Source organism: Furipterus horrens, unplaced genomic scaffold (genome assembly GCF_987537825.1).
Source record: "Furipterus horrens unplaced genomic scaffold, mFurHor1.1.pri manual_scaffold_6, whole genome shotgun sequence".
Classification (NCBI taxonomy): Eukaryota; Metazoa; Chordata; class Mammalia; order Chiroptera; family Furipteridae; genus Furipterus; species Furipterus horrens.
This window is the reverse complement of record NW_028327176.1, coordinates 162684364-162704939: the sequence shown is the minus strand read 5'-3', so window position 1 is coordinate 162704939 and position 20576 is coordinate 162684364. Positions and strand designations below refer to the sequence as shown.

General features: G+C 40.1%; 1 protein-coding gene across 3 annotated transcripts in view; it reads right to left on the bottom strand.

Moving 5' to 3' along the window:
* Nucleotides 1–20576, bottom strand: part of NCOA7 (nuclear receptor coactivator 7) — a 129896-nt gene that overhangs the window by 18925 nt on the left and 90395 nt on the right. The gene's annotated exons all lie outside the window — the stretch shown is intronic.

The window sequence follows — 20576 nt, the reverse complement described above, 5'->3', positions numbered from 1 at the left end:
TCCATAATACAAAATTACCAATTTTCATGTATATTCTTTAAAGGTATACTTCCTTTGAGATTTCTCCCATTCCTTCAAACTATGAAAAGTTCTCACCCAAGATAAGGTATGTATCAGTGTGTATGATATGCAACCATTTCTATTTTAAAAACAGATTATAGATATGTGTTATAATGGTACATGAAAGTGATGGCTAATTTTATATGTCAACTTCGTTGGCCTGGGCCACTTTTAGGTCAAATGCTAGTGTAGATGTTGCTGTAAAGGTTTCTTTCTTGTTTTTTGTTTTTAGATGTGATTAACATTTAAATTAGTAGACTTTCAGTAATGCAAGTTACCCTCCATATTGTGAGTAGGCTTCACCCAATCAGCTGAAAACCTTAAGGGGAGAACTGAACTCGCCTGAGCAAGAAGGAGTTCTGTCTCTAGTTGGCCTTCATACTTGAGGCTGTAAAATCAACTCTTCCCTGGGTATCCAGCCCCTCAGCTTACCCTTCAGATTTTGGAATTGCCAGCCTCCACACCATGTAAGCCAATTCCTTAAAACAAATCTCAATCTCAATCTCCCTCTCTCTCTCTCTCTCCCCCCACACAAACACACACACACACACACACCGCCCCCCTCTCGTTATTTCTGTTTCTCTGGAGATCCTTGACTAATACAGTGTACTACTCTAGAGTCTATATAAGAAATTGATCCAAATGGATACCTCTGAGGAATAGAATGGAATGGGAGAAAGACATTTTACATCATATCTTTAAGTTATTTTAATTTTTTGGAAGAAGTAGTACATTTGTTATAACTCAAGCATCAAAATTATATTTTAAAAAGCAAATAATGAGAAGTTTCCTTCTCCCTCACAACCCTGTCCACTGCATTCTGTGCCCACCCTCTTCCTCTATAGAAGACCACTGTTTTAGTTTCTTGTGTTTGTATAGCTATGTATGTATAACTATGTATCTTTTTTTGTCTTCCATTTCTACAAAAGATAGTACTACTTTCTACCTTGACTATTTCACTTAATATATCCTAAATATCTTTCCACATCAGTATATAGATGGCTTCCTCATTCTTTTGCTTATAGCTACACAGTCCTTTACTATGTGGATTGACCAGAGTTTATGTAACCATCCTCTACAGCTGTACACTTGGGCTGCTTACGATATTGTGCTATTATAAACAATGCTGTGATGAATAACTTGGTGTGTGAGTCATTTCACATGTGTACAGGTGTAGCTATAGCATATATTCCCAGGGGTGAGATAGCACTGTCAAAAGAACAAGTCACTGACGATTTGCTGTATTATAATACCATGTTGCCCTTTTGAGGGATATCATTGTTTGCCCTCCCACCAGCACTATACAGTCTTTGGAATCTCTGAACTATGTCTACCATGTTGTATGAAATTTTCTATTCATAATTAACTTAGAAACAATGAAATAAGTCACCACTCCAGAGAGGTTTGATAAGTATACAATTTTAACTCTTTCGATTTTCTAACACGTAAAATTTCATTTATCTTAACTGTATATGTTGTAATAGAGTTGAGAATCAAATAGGCTTCAGCCGAACTTTTGGAAGAGGAGACATTATTACATGTATAGCCACACTGGATAAAATGGCTTCCTAATTATTGGGTGGCTAGCTTACTTGTGAGAAAGAGAAAAGCAGTCCCTAACACCTGGGATCTAGCCTGGTCCTTCTCAGCCAGGCCCCAGTGTTGCTAGGAGCTAGCTGGTTACTCACAGCTAGGCCTTGGGAATTTCCTATTGAATACAAACAATTTTACAAAACCTCAGCATCAGGCAAGGCCACTCTATGCCCACGATGAACCATGGTAAAAACAAGACCCCTCTGAAGTCTCATATCTCAACACAGCAAAAACAGGAGCACTGTCCAGTCACAAAAATGACCTAACATCCCTCTTATCTGGCTAATGTGAATGACTGCTATTCTTTACCCATTACAGCATTAACCTCTCCAGCTTTCCCTCCTAGGTAAGATTTAGAAGAAACCCAATCATAGAATGATCTCTGCTTCCAACCTAGAGCGAAGTCCCAGCTCCTTAAGTCCTTGACGAATCACCTAACACTAACCTAAATCCCACAACTCTTTTCTAGCACCCTCTTCCTGAGATGGCCCAGGGTTCCATGGAATGCACTGTCCTTCACTGTAAGTCCACCCAATTCATTCAACTGCAGATGTTTTCCCGATGGTCGGTCCCTGGCTGGAGGGCACTGCTTCCTTTGACAACGCTCCCTGTGCACCGACTACATGTCACTGAGTCTGACCTTGCGGAGCTTACCTATTAGAACAGGGCAGCTGGTGGGGATATTGGATATCGTTTAATCCAACTAACTCTCCTTACTTTTATGGGAATGGGAGCTCTGAAGTCTACCATCAGCCTCACAGCCAGGACTCATCTCCTGAGGTGGCAAACAGACTTCTTTCAGCCATACTACCAAGTCCTCCACTTAAACCCACACTGATTTCTGCACCAGTTCCCAGTTAACTTGCTAGTTATGACACAGACATATTTTTATCAGTTTGTGGACCCATTTTCCAAGAAAAACTGTTCATTTGTCCTCTAACATTTTATCCTAAAAGGAAAAGTTGCTGCACAAGCATGCACATTCAAGAAGCATTCCCAGAAATACTAAAAGCACACGCTGGTACTTATCCCTGCGCAAGACTGCAAGGAAATGAGGGATGAGGCACAAGATTGGAGTTAAGATTTCATTTTTTCTTAGGTGTTATAAGAAAATATAAATTATGAAATCTGCAGGTATATAAATATTTTAAGGAGAAAGCTTATCTTAGCAACTCCCAGTCAGTTCCCTTCCTGGTGACAAAGACATCAGGCTGCTCGGGGAGACCATTGGAGCAGTCCTTTTTAATTATGAAGGTGGGAGGTAAGAAGGACCCATCATTCTTAAGGAGGATATAATTAGACATTTTCTGCTTGATGAAGACAACCCATTCCCACAACCCACTGGGAGGGTGAAAGGGACGGAAAATGAGAGAAAGGAAAGATCTAGGTGAAGCCCAAAGGATTTCCTGTGAGGGAGGAATCTTGTGCCTAACACCTTCTCTTTTGAAGTTCAAGATTATTAGAGCAACTTTGATGAATTTGTCGTCGTCGGCAGCCGTCCGTCTCGAGAAACGATGGTGTAGCTTCTTAAGAGTCCATCTGCACCGCCGAGAATGGCTGTGCAGTCCAACTCGGGAGTGACACGGTATCTGTCTCCTCCCGTGTTGAATCGACATCTTGTGATGACGCTGGAGTGTCCTCTCCAGTGAAGCTGAAGCTACAGAGCCTGGGCAGGGTGATATGGAGGGTCTGCTGTTGCCCATGCAGCAGACCCCCCCTCTCTTCGCAGCTGAAGGGTCCAAGGGAAAGACGGAGTCAATACAGCTTGGCTTCAGGTGCGCCGCAGGAGTTGCCGGTGTTGACTACAACGTCGAACCGCCTTAGGGACTCCGGCTCCGGATTTTCTGTCGGGGTTTACTCCCTTAGCCTTTCCCCTGAAGAGGTATGCCACAAGGCAGCGGAGGTTTTTTGGAGTCAGAGTTTTCCTTCTCTGATGTGCCCTGACTGGAAGATCGAACCAGCGACACTTAGCTCGCAGGCCGACGCTCAATCCACTGAGCCAAACCAGCCAGGGCAACTTTGATGAATTAAGGTGGTCCTAATAGGGGTAAACCTATAGGAAAGAATAACACCTCTTCCTCTACCTGCTTCTTGAAAAGAAGAGGGAGTGATCTGGTCTAGACTGATAACTCAAGATCCATATGAATGCCATGATTATTTTAGGAACTGGTTAACTGGGCATGGTGTGTTGCTCGTGGCAAAACTTAGACAAAGCTACCTGCCACAGAGGGCATACTATGGAAGAAAATGGCTACATATATTATATATAGAATTTAGGCATGAAGTATTCTTACTTGCATATGCCATTCTCTCTAGAAAAAATATCTCAACCTGGGTAGGAACCTGGCGTGACCAGATAAGTGGGCTTCTAAGCCTCTTCTCTTAAAACTGCTAGGTTCACAGTGAGTGGTGAATCATGCCTCTGGGTTTGTCACTAGAGTGAGTGGCCTATTCTGCACTGGTCAGTGGTGAGATATCAGGAGTCAGGGTCAACCCTTTAAACTAAGTGAGCACTGGGCTTGTTAGGAGAAAGTCTCTAGAAAAAGAGGAAAAAGGCATCCTCAAAAAAATACCACAGGAAAGAGGCTCAGAGTAATATTTTTAATATTAAACCCAGAAGCAACCTTCCAGTTTTTAGCAATGCTGATGAAACATACCTGCTACCTAAAAAGAAAAGATGTGATTCCCTGCCTCGTGGACCTTACACTGCATTACGTATAACTCTAAGAGTTGTTACTATGCCCAATTTAAAGGTTAAAAAACTGAGGTTCAGCAGCAGACTGAATAATGTGCCCAAACTCCCCATCCCTGGAAATGTTCCAGCCAATCTAAGCTAATTGCCTCTTCTTTTATGACTGCTGAACTCCGAGTGGGGCAAGTACATTTCCATATCTGTCCACAGTCAGAGGTCTCACAATGTGGGCAACTACTTCTCTGGCTTTGGGTTTTATTAATGAAGTTTAGTATTAGTGAAATGCCCTGGGTGGCCCTTCAGGCACATGCCGTCCACCCCTGTCCCTCCCCCTACACCTTTCATCCACAGGCTCACAGCACCGCAAGCACTGTGCTCTGTGCTTGGGGAACTCCGTGGGGAGGCCGCCGCACCTCAGCCGTGTTTGTGGGAACGGTTCTCCGCTGCAGGCAGGGCAGGGCAGCAGTCCTGAATGGCCTCCCTCCTCTCTCAGGGGGTGGGCTCTGCCTTAGGGGCAACAATCACCCTTGGGAGGTCTCAGGTGAGATGCCTGCAACAGGGCACCCCAATGGGAAATGCTCATGTCTCTTCTCAGCCATTGTCCTAGCCTGGGTTCCCTCACAAACAGCCTTGCTCACGTTTCTTCCCTCTCCAATATAGAGAGGCCCCCACACCAAACTGCTGGTGGAAAAGCAGGAGGAATGAGGAATGAGAAAGGCCTGTTCCACAGAACAAATTCGAGTTCATTTGGAACCAAACTGATGATTTAATTCTTAGGCCCCTGGAGACCAAATGTAAGATTCAGGGCCCCTCTTCCCAGCTCTACTTTTGTTCAATTCTCCATCTTTTGTTTGTTATTTCTACTAATTAATTGGGGAAGAGAGGAAGGGGATATGACTTCATCCTTTTTCTTTCCAGATTAGAGTAGTTTACTAAAGTTTATTTAACCAAATTCTTGGAATGGTTCTTTTGGGTTCCTGGTGGTTATTTCCCAGAACTCTACCCTCCCCTCTGGAAACAGGCCTCAAGTTCTGAAAATTCCCCTCCTGGCCCTCTGCCTTCTCCTTACCCATTCCTTCCTTAAGACTCTATCAGTTAAGAGTCTCACCCTGACCTCCCTCCTTCCTCTTATCCCACGTAACCATCAGCCCCTCCTGGGTCCACACACTTCAAGGTCAATCTTTCCATCTTACCCTCCTTGCTGTCCCCAGAGGCACAGCACTGGGGTCTTCCACTACCCATGCCCTTCCAAACACCTGGCCACTGAAACAGAAATGATTGGTTCTAACTCCTCTCTAGAGATGCAGGACATTGCTGGGTTTGCATATTCATACTTGAGGGACCCACTCTAAGTCAAAGGCAGCTGACCTTAGCTAGGAGGAACCCTCCCTCGGGGGGTTCCACACTCTCCTCCAGGCCTCTTGCTTGACTACCCCACACCCTGCTATGCCAGACCTCTGCTTTGTCTGAGCTCTGCACAGAGGATTGTCCATTACACTGTTCTAATAACACACTCCCCTCGGCTGTCGCTCTTGGCAATCTTTCTCTTCAGAAAAAGGTACCTCGTCCAGTTTTAACCCTCCCTCCTGTACTTTCAGCAGGCCTGCTTCTCGGTGAACTTCCTCTATTACTTCCACTTCACCGCCACCTCTTTACTTCCCTTTACCTCCATCTCAATTCACAAACCTGCTTGCATTCCCCCGTCCTTAAAACAGAAAAGCCTCTACATTTTGTTCCCTAGAGCTCCCTTCCCACAGCTCATCTTGCCTTCAGCGTACATTGTTAACATTTGGGTTAGCATACTTTCCAACTTCTTTTCATTCTTTAATTCTTCCATTCTGATTTTATTCACCTGTTAGTACATGCCCTTTGTTAAACCTGCCTCAGATTCTGTCTAACAGGAGGCCAAGTTTTAAAATCTTGCTTCCTCCCTCATTACATTAGTGAAGCTCATTTTCTCGACGTGACCTACTGTCAAACTGAACAGTAACTTAGGCACCATTGGTCTTGACCTCTGAAAGTCTGCTAATGGCTTTTTTTGAAGCGCACTCTGGGACCTGTGGTCTTGATGAGCCATTGAGCATTTCTCAGCCTGTTAGCTCAGGACACTATCCACAGCCTCTGGCCAAGCTAACACAATTACTAGTTGTCACTATATTGGCCATGAACCATGGGTGCGGTAACAGGGAACTGGGTCAAGAACCGGGTCCTCGCAAATGCTAACGTTTAAGGGGAAGTGGTCCCAGAAAGAAGCCAAGAAGAAATAGCAGAGAAGTAGGAGCAATTCTATAAAATGTAAGTCTGATCACTTCACCCTGCCATGTAAAACCCTCCTAAGAACACCCCAGAGGTTTTATGATAAACTGAAACTCCTTGGGGCTGCCTGAGAGCTTTGTTTTGTGCGAGTCCCCAACATGTTCTCTTTGTTCCAGCTGTGTGCCGTGATATCTTTGCTCCAACATCCACTGGGCCCCTGGGCTCATGCTGCTGCCTATTTTATTTTATTTTAAAGAACAATGACAAAGGTAAGCCCAGGGGAGAATCATCTCAGGCTAGAGTCATGGTTAAGCTGGGTGTTGAAGGACAGGAAGAGCCAGTTAGTTCCAGGAGGAAGGGGGAATGGCCTTGCACCAGAGGCAACCTGTGCAGACAGACATGGCATTTTAAGAGCAGGGGATGCTGGAAGGAGGGCGAGCTGGACATGGCAGGGAGAAAGAAGGGCAATGGGACCAGGTTACTGGTGCCTTCTGACAGGGAATTCTGTAACAGGGACAGGCTGCTGAGATGGACGCCCAGCCCTGCCCAAGCCCGCAGGTGGAGGGCAGTAAAGAAAACCTCCTCACTCAATTCCAACAACATGCAACAGAAGCCAGTGGGCCTCTGAGCTGATTGCCTGTGTTGAACAGGACTCGTCAGGCAGGGCAGGAACTCCTGAAAGGAGGAATGAGAGTGAGAGTTATTCTTGACTTAGTGCAGTGGTGGGAGATGATAAAGAAAAGGCCAGAGGGGCTGGGTCCACGGGTCAGGAAGTCCTGGGCATGGGCTAAGATGCTTGGACCTTACCTGGAGGCCACGGTTGCCCAAAGTGTGGCAGGGACGGCCCCGGTGATCCCGAGGATACACGAGGGGCATGATTTGACAGTTACATACTTATTTAAAGAGTATCAGTAGTAAGTACAATGAGCCTATTATACTTCTGACCGCACAGATATGACTGCTTAGGAAAAGGCTAAGAAAAAAAGAAGGATTTCAGTCCTTGAAAGACAACTGTGAAGTGAACAGGAGTCCAGCCAGGATGCAGCTATGGGGATATTTGTGAAGGAAGTGTGTGAACCACCGAAGCCTGAGATGCGCTGGGGAGGCGACACCCGGGGCTTTGGCAGGGAAGGCCTGGCCAGCTCCATCATTTAGAAAGACTGCTGTGGAGCCAAGCAGGGGAGGTCAGGGAAAGATAAAACTGCCTAAAAACAAAGGCTTTGTTGAGAAGGCTACAATAGTGACCCAGCCAAGAGATGATCAAGGCCAGAGCACAGGTGTGGCAGCAGACATGGGGAGAAGCTTGCCATACACACTCCTCCAGGCATGACCAGTTCGAACCCATCTGGCAACAGTGACTACCAAAACCTGGCACTTGGGCTTTGTTTAGATTTTCTGTTAAATTGCAAATTTGTACTTAATCAGATTTCTTCATAAACTCAAAGGTTTTTATCATCAACATGGGCTCTTTTCAGGATTCACCCCAAAGGAAATACCTAATTCAAATTACAAATCTCTATTGAGCAGATAAAAGTTGCCATCTATGAAAAAGAAATTCAAAGATGGTTCCTGGGAGGCAGCAGCCTTACCTAAGGCAACAGAGCACTGCTGATTCCAGGAGCAATCATAGTAGCAGCTACAACTAACTTTCATTTAGCGCAAGGGCAAGCTCATTTTTCTTCTCATAGTAACCCCAGGAGGTGGCCACTACCATTGTCGTTCTGATTCAATGGAGGAAGAAACAGATGCTTACACAGATTAACTTGCCCAAGGCCACACAGCATGTGAGAGGTAAAACTAACCTCAACCTCTGGTCAGTTCACGGTCTCCACCAATAAGACTCACCACTGCCTCTATGGTCAGTCCCACTGTCCTGGTTTTACTCTTTAGAAAAAGTCTGTCACTGACAAAGCTGTAGGGTTGAGGACTCTAAGACCTGATAAAAACTCTGAGTGATGCTTGCAACAAAACATCATTCTACTACTCATATAGTAGAATAAGAGTGGTAGGTATAATCATAATCTATATTATCAAAAAAGACTACTAGCTATGGCAGGATGTAATTTACTGTTGTTTTTCCTTTAAAAAAAAAAAAAAAACAACACAGTTATGAGGTAAAGTAAAAAAAAAAAAAAAGTACATATTTCTAAGTTAAAGACCTGAACTCCCAGATTCGTGCTACTGGTTCCCAGATGGAGGCTTTGGGAACCGCTAGGTGGGAGGTAGTACAGGGGTTCTCACCAGCTGTTCCCTAGAGCAGGTAATTAACATCGGCCTCTGAGTGGCCCTCTCTCCATTCTTGTCTGACTCCTGCAGGCGATTAGGCTTGCAATTATTAATAATTAATCTCTTTGAGCTTCTAAAATAAAGATAAGAAAACCTATACAGGTGTCTGGAGCATCAAATGTATAAGGAAATTCATTCTACTTTTGGGCAGATCTTTTAGAAAGTCCCTTCCGTGTGATTACCTAAAACTTGTTATCATACAAGCCAACAAACTTGACCGAAATGACCCAGAAGCAGTTCCTGTCTTATCAAAAGTAACTTGATTGGTAAGAAAAAAATGGGGCTATCTCTACAGAGCAAGACATAACCTCCAAAACTACCCACTTAATTTAAAAATTATAAGCAGAAATCACTAAACAGTTCAACAGCTATTCCATTAAAAAACACACTTCAAAAATACATTATGGCACAGAGAATGGGAAATAATAAAACAAGGAAACGAAAGGAGAAAGAATATGACCTAGAGTACTAAAATATATATGCATGCAGCCCCACTGTTCACTTGTGTTATTAATTATAAATTAAAGACATAGCAATGCACTCCACTCTAAAATCTTCTCAGGCTTCATTCTGAACACAGCCACACAAGCCTTTAGGGCAAAGCACTTTTCACTACAGAGGTTGTTACCAGAAAACTGCCACCTTTGAAAACCCACCTCACTGGCCTGACCTGAGGACCTTATATGAGAAAGGTCATTTTCCTTGCCCTGTCTCTCCAGATTCAACATTCTGCAACCCCAAATGAAACCAATGGTTACTGATGCCCAGGTATAACATCCGTAAAAAGAAAACTTTATTCTACAAATTATTAGAAAAGGAATTTGTTCATAGTTAAACTAATTTATTTAAAATAAAGTTGAAAAAATGTAAAAATAAATTTATTTACAAAGTACTAACTAAATATATTTCTTCGTTTACATCACCAAGAATGATAGGAATGTTCTTTTGCAAATCATTGATCCAAAACACCAGTTACAGTTTAAAAAGGGATCATTCAAAATAAGTAAAAATTGGAAGCTTTTATGAATACCAATGACAGAGGCCTAAGGCTGGCAGCCTGTAGCTTGGATTCGGGAGCAGATGCCCTCTTTCTGGACTGAATACTACTTACAAAAATTAAACAGTGGCTATTACTTAAAAATTGGGGAGATTTGACACACATAATCCAGATTCCATCTGCTTCTGGAAATGATGGGAAGACCTCGCAACACTGGGCTCACGTTCCCACATAGCAACATTCCTGCGGAGGTAATAAGAAGTTCCCGGCAGCTGTTCCCTAGAGCCCATAATTAACATAGGCCTCAGAGATGCCCCCCCGCCATTCCTTGTCTGGCTCCTGCAGGCACGTAGGCTTTCAATAATTAGTTTCTGCATACTTACTCCCAAACACTGTGTGCAGCACCCATGGACAAGGATTAATTATCCTGCAATGGGAAAGAGAGGTCCACGAGCCACTCTTCGAAGTGCTGGTGCTCACTCCTCCAGCAGAAAGGACAGCCACCACAGTGAAGAGCTCACTTATAAAGGGGGTTATTTTTTCATGAGCTTAGGTCTGGCTACAGAGTCACTGATTAACTCAAGGCATTTGCCAAAGCTGGTTAGTGCAGTTACTGAAGAGTGGCTGCCTAATAAGGTCCTTTTGGAAGGTAATGAGGAATTTCTAGAACTTTAAGTTGATGGAAAAAAAGATAAAACAGCTAGGAAAAGATTGAAAGGAAGCAATATCACTTCAAAACATTTTAAAGTATTCAAAAAGAGAAGTGTGAATATTTACATAAGCTACTAATAATCCTATAACTTATATTTGTTCAGTAGTTTCCCCAAACGTATAACCTGTGTTAAATACAAAGAGAGAGAGAGAGAAAAATAATTCCTTTAGGGATTGCTTTGGAGGTTTTTTTTTTTTTTTCTTTATCAGTGACATGCCTTAAACATAATTATAAAATTACAGCATGATGTAATGGTGTATGATACTTAAATCTACAGTTTTCCAGAATATAGCCTGTGTTCTGAGGTATACAGTACTAGGTTTGGCTATGTAGGACCTACGTTGTTCTAGGAAGTATAAGAATTAAAAGGCTATTCAACACTCTGGTATTCTCAGTAATGACCATCATTATAGATTTCAATTTAGCCCTGATCCCATTAAAAGCCAGATGACTTTCATTCAGAAAATTTAGCATTAACTATGGTTAAAGATTTCATGCTGGGAAACTAGACCAGTTTGAGATTCCTTTAATTCATCTTTTTTTTCTTCTCTAAGGATAATGTTCTTAAGATCATTTTGTTTAGTCTTCATGAGGGTCCTTAGAACTCAGACATCTTTCTATTGTAAAGCAAGTTTCCTAGGAGAATCAATTTTCTTTTCTAGGATTTTACTTCTTGTTACTAAAGTAATACATGCTCATTAAATGCACACAGCTAGGATAGTGGCAGAGAAAGATACTCTTAACTAAAAGTAGTTTAGTGTATATGTATGTGTGTTTAATTATTACATTAATCCACGCATAGAAAAAAGGACAAGAGGCTACAAAAATAAAGTGTAGTTAGCTTTGCATAACAAAATTATGAGCTTTTTAATTCCTTTTTACTTTTCTGTATTTTTATAATTGAATAAATTCTATGCATTATTTTAATTATAAGGTTAAGTTATTTAAACATTTTTTTTTCTATTTAGACTATAGGCTAATTTATTCATGCATCCATGCAATTAGCACATAAGCATATATTATATAGAAAATCCTATGCTGTTCTAGGACACAGATGTCCTAAGACTTGGCCCCTGCCCTCAGAAGGTTAAGGTGCAGTAGGAAAAAGCCACAAGAAGTCCACATTTTTAAAAAGGTGTAGTAAGTGCTATGACAGAGGCAGAAGTACAGTGGATTGACATTTAAACCAGATGGGGAAAGTTTCTTAGAGGAGACATTTGACACGTGCCCTTAGGTGAGGTGGGTAAAGAGGGAGTCAGGCATCCCAAGCAACCAGCAATAAGTCTGATTCGCATTTCTTAATGTAGGCTCATAGCTAGTTATCCATTGAAGGGTCAGAATGGGAGCAAGATGTTCTAGAGATGTTAAAATGGATAAAATAAGGGAGATGCAGTGACTGACCAATGGATGTGGGGAGATGGCTGAGAAGCAAGCTCATGCCCACATTCTGGCTTCAGGGACTCAATCGCTGGTGTTACCAGCTACCATGATGGAGAAAACAGGAGGCAGGAGTTCTGGGGACAGTGGAAAGGACAAAGATGGAAATAACAAAACCCAATTAAGGGTATGATCTGTCTTGTGTTTGTTTGATCCATGGATGATCCCAAAATTGAAGATCACTAGGTATAGTGCTTGGAGCACAGTAGAAAGTTCTAAGCTTTAAATGATGGGCATGTAAGAAAGAAATAATTAGATGCAGGCAACTGCATATATAGTGATAATGGCAGAGGGTCATTTAAAGGGAAACATTTAATGAGGAAACAGAGGAAGGAAAGACTGGGAAGGGATGACAGAAGGAAAGAGGGTGTCAAAGTGGGGGATGGTTAATGATGTCAAGTGCTAGAGCATTAAAGTAAAAGAAGAACAAATAATACCCCTTTGTGTATCACCTTATGGAGAGTGACTACAAGATTCTAGCATTCTAACCTAAATTCAAAGTAGCAGGGTGTTTAGGGAAGGATGCGTGTACTCTGAATGTTTAAAGGCTCCCATATGACTCTATTACAAAACTAAGTTTGGCATCCATTGATCTAAGCCATGAATTCTTTGTTAACGCCATATATTTTCAGAATTTAGAAACTGAGACTGATGGCTACTATAAGGGGGAGAAGTGCCGGACTTCAAAGCCTCCCCCAGTGCCTCTGAGCCTGTGGGTTTTCATCAGGCCAGTGTAGGTCGGGAGAGGACTGTGACTCCCAATCTGGGGAGAGATCATTGTAGGGTGTATTGTTTTGGGAAACAAGAATTTACACAAGTAGAGAAGTGAGGGCAACCACTTGAGTCCAGGGGTATAGTATTTTTAAAAATGTGCCAAGCTACAAAGGTCATAAACACACTGGATAAAACCCATAAAGTGGCCAATCTCAATAAAACTGCAGATTCAGGCAGATCAAGAAAATGCTAGAAAAGTAGGCCAGTGTGCAAAGGGCTTGACGGGTTTAAATTTTAATCCTGAAGGCTGAAGACATTTTTTTGTAGCAATGTGACAAGATCAAACTACCTTTCTACAAGATTTTTGTGGCCATAAGGTATAAACCTTTTAGGTGGAGGAATCAGAGGACAGGAAATTGCATTTAAGTACATGGTGCTGTGTTCATAGCAAGAGTCATGTAAAATAAGGTAACTGGACCTTGTGACCCTAGCTTCAGAGAATGAAATTTTGTGCATTTTTTAGTTTTTGGCCAGATAACCACTGTAGTCGATAAAAGTTCATTCTAATAATGTGCCAGTGCTAGAACCAGCCTGCAACTAAGTTGAAACATCTAATATGAGAAAGGACATTTTAGTCAAGCTCTTTCTTTCCATACAATGTTCTGATTAGACCACTCGCCATTCAGTTAATGAGCACCAATGAAGTATCATCCATAAAATGCCAATCACCTCCTCTGTCCATAATCACTGAAACCACATTTAGTGAGATGAAAGGTATTTCAGAAAAGTCCAAGGAGATGAATATATTTGGAGATGCTGCAAATTTTCATTCCCTCATTAACCAAGAAATGACTTTGAGTGTAGGAAGAATACCTCTCCCACTCCATTTCGGCGATCTGTCAGACTAAATCAGTAATTCTCAATCTTCTTCGTCTCACAGCACACATAAACTAATTACTAAAATTCTGCCAATCTAACAAAAAAGCTAGAATTTTGATTAATTTACAAAAAATCTCTACCCTTTTTGCTCTAAAGTGACTTTTTAAAAAAATAAAGTGCTTGTACATGTATATAAGGATTTCTAGTACCATGAATTAACCAACCAGATGCAAGCTTATGCAACATGACCAATAAGATGCAACTCTACTAGTTGACCTACATATTTATAGTTCAAGACAGGGCATTCACACCATACAGCTATTGCTGTGTGGGCTGTTGTGATTTTCTTTATTAGGTAATCTAAGGGAAAAGAAGTCAGTGCTCCTGACTAAATAGTTATGTATTACATGTTTTAAAATTTTTTGCAGCACACATCAATGTGCCTTCTGTGGCACACCAGTTGAAAATCACTGGACTAAATAAAGATATAATTAATAGTTTCAACTGCCTGCTGTGGTATCTGGTTATGAGAATGGGATTTAAAATCTAACAGACTAGAGTATAAACCCTGGATTTGATATTTGTCAGTTTGAGCAAAGTGTTGCAATTCTGTGTCCCGGTTGCTACGATTGTAAAAGGGGGTATAATGCCACATGCCTCACAGAACTACCACGAGTATTAACTGAGATAACCCATTCAAAGTACCATCCACAGTACCGTGCCTACTATGGAGTTTTGGAGGGCACTGATTTAGTGCCCTGCCTGTCCTCTTAGCCTTTTCTGACTTAGAACTGGAGAAATTGATAACTGAGTAGGTGAGTTAACTTACTTGATGTTCCCTTTTGAGTTTTTAAGAGAGGCAATCCTACTTTAGATGATGAAGATATCGCAGAAGCATCTTTGTAAAGGTATGTGCTCAATCAGAATAATCTGATGCATTTTACATAAAGTTGCAATTCAAGCACCAGAATTATATCAAGAGTCCAAAGCTTAGACTCATAATTTAAAAATGAATATAATTTTAAATGAACGGCCCATCACAAAAAGCTCAGTACTCATGACTTTCAGGTTTTACTCTAAAGATTCCAAAACTAATAGTGAATACTTTTTAAAGACAAAAGGAAAACACAGAATTAAAAGGTAGATCCTGATTAGGATCTGCCATCAACAGTCATTTCTACCAATACAATATAGCTTTGCTGTAAAAAAAAATTCCATACATGGTCTTCGTATGCATTGTTAGAAACGTGAAAAGGGAACACATATCACAATTTATACATACTCTAATAAAGAATTTAAAACCAACAGAAACTGGGCTAAAATAGTCTTTATATTAATATATATATAAAAATAATATTTAAAGACTATACATATATTCATATATATGAATTACCAAATAACCTCAAAATTAAAATGTGATTAGAGATAAAAAAATTTTAAGTATATTCTACTATACCAGTAACAGGAAAAATAGTAAAGAAAAGAAAAAAAAAAACCATGAAATTCCTATAAAGGTCTATTAAGCGAATAGCAACTATGAACACAAAACTATTTTAGATAGAGCTAAGAACTAACTAGGAAACATATTTCACTGTGAACACCTATTATTTGTCTATGGGATAAGACTTCCATTGAATATCTTTGGGAGAACTGCTAACCTAAAGAAAAGGCACTCTTTCTAAAAAAACAGGGCCTTGAACACCAGGGTCTACTCTTTGGACTAGGCAGCCAGGGAGCACTCTGGAGAGGAAGTATATTCACAGTAGGAAGTACTGCTACTGCTCACAAACTGGATCTGAGAAATATATATATTGTACAACATGGACAGCACCTTTTAAAAGGTCAGATACTTGTGTGCTCATGAGTACCTTACTCATTTTAACTTGGAAAGTATAAAAAAAATCCTAGCTATTTTAAAGTACTTAGGAATTTCAATTATTCTTGACATGTAAGGAATATCATGCTTTCTAAAACAGAATAAATTTAATATATATGATGAGTTTATTCTAAATGTGGGTGGGCACAAAATATAACTACCCATTTTAAATCAAAGGGCTTGCTGATCTCAATTAGAAGCTGATTAGAGAAACATGATATTTTAGAATTAAGACTTAGCTCTGGGTGGTGTGGCTCAGCCTGTGAACCAATGGGTCGCTGGTTCAATTCCCAATCAGGGCACATACCTGGGTTGCAGATCAGGTCCCTAGTTGCGCGGGTGCAAGAGGCAACCACACATTGATGTTTCTCTCCCTCTTTCTCCCTCCCTTCCCCCCTCTTTAAAAAATAAATAACATTTTAAAAAAAGAAATATATATTTGTATATCAGTATATAAATATATTTATTACTAAAGAAATCACGTAGACTAAAAATCCTCAGGCCATTGTTGACTATATCAAACAAACGTTATAGAAAAAGCTCTCACTCAAATTTAAAATAAAACATTTTTAAAGTTACATTAGCTTCCTTTTTCATCTACCAAAATGATACAGAATCACACTATTTAGATTTCCCAGCATGGGGCAAAAAGGACACTCTTACGCTGGTGGGATATTGCTTTCATGTGCAACACGTATTTTAAAGCCTTAAAAATATTCTCTTACTTGGTAAAATCACCTGAAGGATTTTACAAAGGTGTTTAACGCAGCGCTATTCATAATTGCAAACAATTCGGAACAACCTAACATCTAAAACAGGAACATTATTAAATCAATCAGGAAACATAATGGGAGTGCTAACTATCTTGTTCATATATATAAAGTAACATAGTATTGGATACAAAAAATGTGTACAACTTATAAAGTGGGGGAAAAAGCAGATTACAAAAAGCATATTCTGCCCACTCCCTCTGCTTATCTGTGCTCAAGTATTGCTAAAATTATCTTAGCATTAATCTTTTGAGTTAAAAAATGTTTTAAAATACCCTCTCCTTTTCCCCTTCCCCCTCTCTTTTTACTAGATTACTTATTACACAAATCACACTAACCAATTAATTCAGCTTAGATTAAACTTTTCTGCATGACTTGGCAAATTCTACACAATTCCTGCTATTTAATTCTATTTCCATCGTATTTATTTAAAAAGCTGGGTAATATAACATCAATTATTATAAAACATTTCAGAGATTAATAGGCCATAAGTAACTGGAAAAGAGAAAAGTTTTAACTTGAAAAGGAATTACTGGTACCAAAAAGCTAGTAATCTCTTAGAATTAAGAAAGAAAAAAAGACAATTATTATTTTTTATATAGAACAGTATCCAAAACTTTGGAACACAATTTTATTAAGTCTCTTGAAAGTGCTAGGAACTCTTTGTAAGCTCCTAAGGGTAGGGTCCTAGTCTTACTTTTCTACCACTAGCCCAGTGCCTGCCAGGGTACATGCACTCAATAACCATTGGTTCAAATATGATCTAATTACTTAACACTCACTGTGACCCATTTTTCAAATTAAGAAATCATGTTTCAAAGGGGTAAAAGGGCCCACATTCCTAAGGGTTCTCCTTCATCTCTGCCTGACTCTCGGGGTCATTGTTTCAGCGGCCAGAGCAGGGCAGCCGAAGACCCCACACCTCCTCTAGGGCACTGGAATCCTGGGCTAGGGAGCCTGGTGTGGCCCTAAGTCTCCTCGCTCCTGAGATATCCCTCCTGAATTTTTATCTACCACGTGTGGGTGTGGGACCAGCTCATTCTGCATCTCTGCATCTCCGCATCTCCTACCTGGATGGATGTGGTTTCTTCAGTTCTGTGTTGTTGGACTTCCATTCAACTCAGTTTCTATCATTTCCAAATATGGTTGTTCTATCATTTAGTTGTAATATTGATGTGGTTGTATGAGGAAGTCCAAATACAATAAAGTTTTTATGTAGTCAAATTCCAAAATGATTTGGTTATTCTGGCTCACAATCACTTTCAGTACGGTGTGTAGGCCTTGGTCTAACAGTCTAAGATTTGACAGTGGTTTTCCGTTGCAAGTGATTCTGTCCCTCAGAAGGCAACTGGAAATGTCTGGAGACACTTTTGGTTGTCACAGCTGGGGAGGTGCTACTGGCATCATGGGTAGAGGCTGTGCATGCTGCTAAACATTCTACTACCCACAGGACAAAAAAATATGCAGCTCACTATGTCAATAGTGCCCAAAGTTGAGAAATCCTGTATAGATAATTAAAATAAGGTGGAATTGTACACTGTTCGCATGTGTAAATTAGCATCAAGAGTGAGACTTTGAGAAAGCTTTCATGTCCCAGGTTTAAGTCAATTTCTGGACACTTGGCAAATCTCCTAAGCACACCAATTCATCTTCAACTGATTTAAGAGAGGAACATGATTCCGCAATTGGCAATGGAGACCGGGAGGGTTTAGGCTGACATGCACTTAAGCCTCAGCAAAAGGGCTCATGTCTCAAGTGGCAGGGTACGAGTGTGCAAGAAAAACTGCCAGAGTTTCGGATCCATGGTGGTCTTAGGTCTGACAGCCTCAACCGAGTTAAATAAAAATATGTATTTAGGTAGTTTTAAACTATTTATCTCTAATTTCTAAGATCTAAAATTTAACAACAAGGGTTGCACTGATAGCAAAGGAGATAGAGACTCTATGCAACTTCCCATCTTGCTTTCCCGGCCTCCCACCATCCCCATTTTCTTATTTTTCAAACTATTCATTCAATGAATGAATGTTAAACAAGCCAGAGAGCACACTACAAAGGCAGAAGAGATATTTTGGTAGAATTAATTTCTTAGTAATAATAACAAAAAGAAAAAAAACACAAACATCTTTAAGAAGTATAGAGAGGAATGATGAAACCATTTGTAAAGTCAAGTCATCATCAAAATGTTCTCCTGTGAAAAGGAGCTTTGGTGCATGAGCAGATGACCATAAGTTGTCAGATCTAGAAGACCTATGAAAGGACATGTAACCTTGCAAGGGAGCCACTGCTAAGATGAAACTCAGCTGCTGAAACTGCAATGCATGTAAAGATCCATTAAGTAGAAATGCTCAGTTTCATGTAGCAGGGGAATCCAGAAGTCACCATCAGAGGAAGAAAAGCATTGCGTGTTACTTCTTGGTTCCTTAAGGTCTTCGTTGAGCTTTAAGTGCTAAAGAATTCCATAAATTAAAAATAAAAATAAACTTTTCTTATTTCTTACTGTGCACCTGGAGTTCTGAGTAGAGATTAACTGTAAGATTTCTCCATCTTTCTCAATCTTAAACTACAATGTGGCTTCCTATAGTGTAGGTTGAAATGGAAGTACATAAATGAGCAATTAAAACAAAAAATTCCAAACATCTACACACAAAAAAATCTAACATTAACACAGTGAGATATAATGCCTCCCAGACAATCTTTAGTTAATTAATAGGTAGTTCAAGAAAGAAAACTAAGTATTGCCAGGTTCTTTGCTAGCCAAAGACAGATAAGTCAAGGACACCATAAAATCCAACATAATAGTATTCAACAAGTGACCTACTTTAAACAGCTCACCAAAAAGCACTTGTACGAAAGGTCAAAGAGAAGTACTATTTCAGCATTACAGACTTCTTCTGGGTTAAAGAATGACAGTAAAATTAACTACATGTGTGAGGTTGCTATATTATTCTAGAAGATTCCCCTTCCTTTTATTATAAATAATGCATTTTCCCAGGGAAAAAAGTGGCATATATGATGGCTAGTTTTTCTTATATACCCCGGGAGTTCACATGGCTGAAAGTTTCAGTGCTTAGTTTCCATGACTTATAAAACCAGGAATTGGCTTAAGTTTCTAAGGTACTGTCTGGCTGTGGCACTTGATTTTCAAACTCTGATTTTAACAGGACTTCACAAATTTACATTGCTTCTGTGGAAACATTTAAAAATAGTAACAAAAGATACATTTTCTTTTTATCTCCACAGTATCCCTAGTTTAAAATTTCAATTAGATCTTGTGGTGATCACAGGCACAGGTAGAGGAGTATATTACATAAATATAAAACAAATGCTTAATGTTCGTGTTAACATAGGTTTGTGTCTAAGACAGGGAAAAGATATTAGTGAATTCATTAACTAAAATCCAGTTGATTTTTTCAAAATTTTAAGTTCTATTTGCTTTTCAAATTAAACTATAATTCATTAAAATGAGGCAACTCCTGATGAGAATTCTCATTTGGGGTACTAATCAGCCCGCAAGCGAACCCTTGCTTGGAATTTAATTTTGCTTTATTAGCAATTCATGCGTAAGGAAGTTCACTGAGTATTTGTTCTTGGCAGGTATGTGTCAAAATTTCTGCCCAGATATTGATGTTTGATGAATAATTAGGGAAAAGAAGTATGTGTCAGTTTAACGATCTTGAAAGCTAACTGCAAGGTCTTTTAAAAGACATTTTTGTTCTACCACATATACTAAACAGAAATAATTTTTCCAAAAATAACGTTTCCTATTTTTATTATAAAAATGTCTTCAGTGATGCACTGCTGAAGAATTCCTATGCCACTACTTGCTATCCTGGACTGTCACATAACCAATAAAATTTCTTCTTTGGCAATTTAAAATACAAATCTCCCTGGAGGTATATATTCCCGGGAGCCCATCCACGTGATCTCATTTCACGTTTCTCAAGCCAGTGAGTTGTAGACACTCCCTCCATAAGGCCAGAGTGACCTTCAGTTCCCCAGAATAATAAGCACTTTAAAAATTACAATCATGCCTCTCTACTGCATTAGAGAGGTTTGTATTGCTCCATGGAATGCTTTCCTTCTCAACGGAAGAGCACTTTCAGTTACCAGCACTTGAGAATATCTCAGTCTTCTTTCATGTAAAATTCAACTGTGTAGAAAGGTATGAAAGGGGTTTAGCACACAGCAGCTATGATGGCCTCCAACTTGCTATACAAACCACCCTTTAGCAGTAGCTACTCAAATAATATTCTCCTAGAAATTCTACAATGTACATGAGAAATCTCTTGTTTAAGAATAAAATT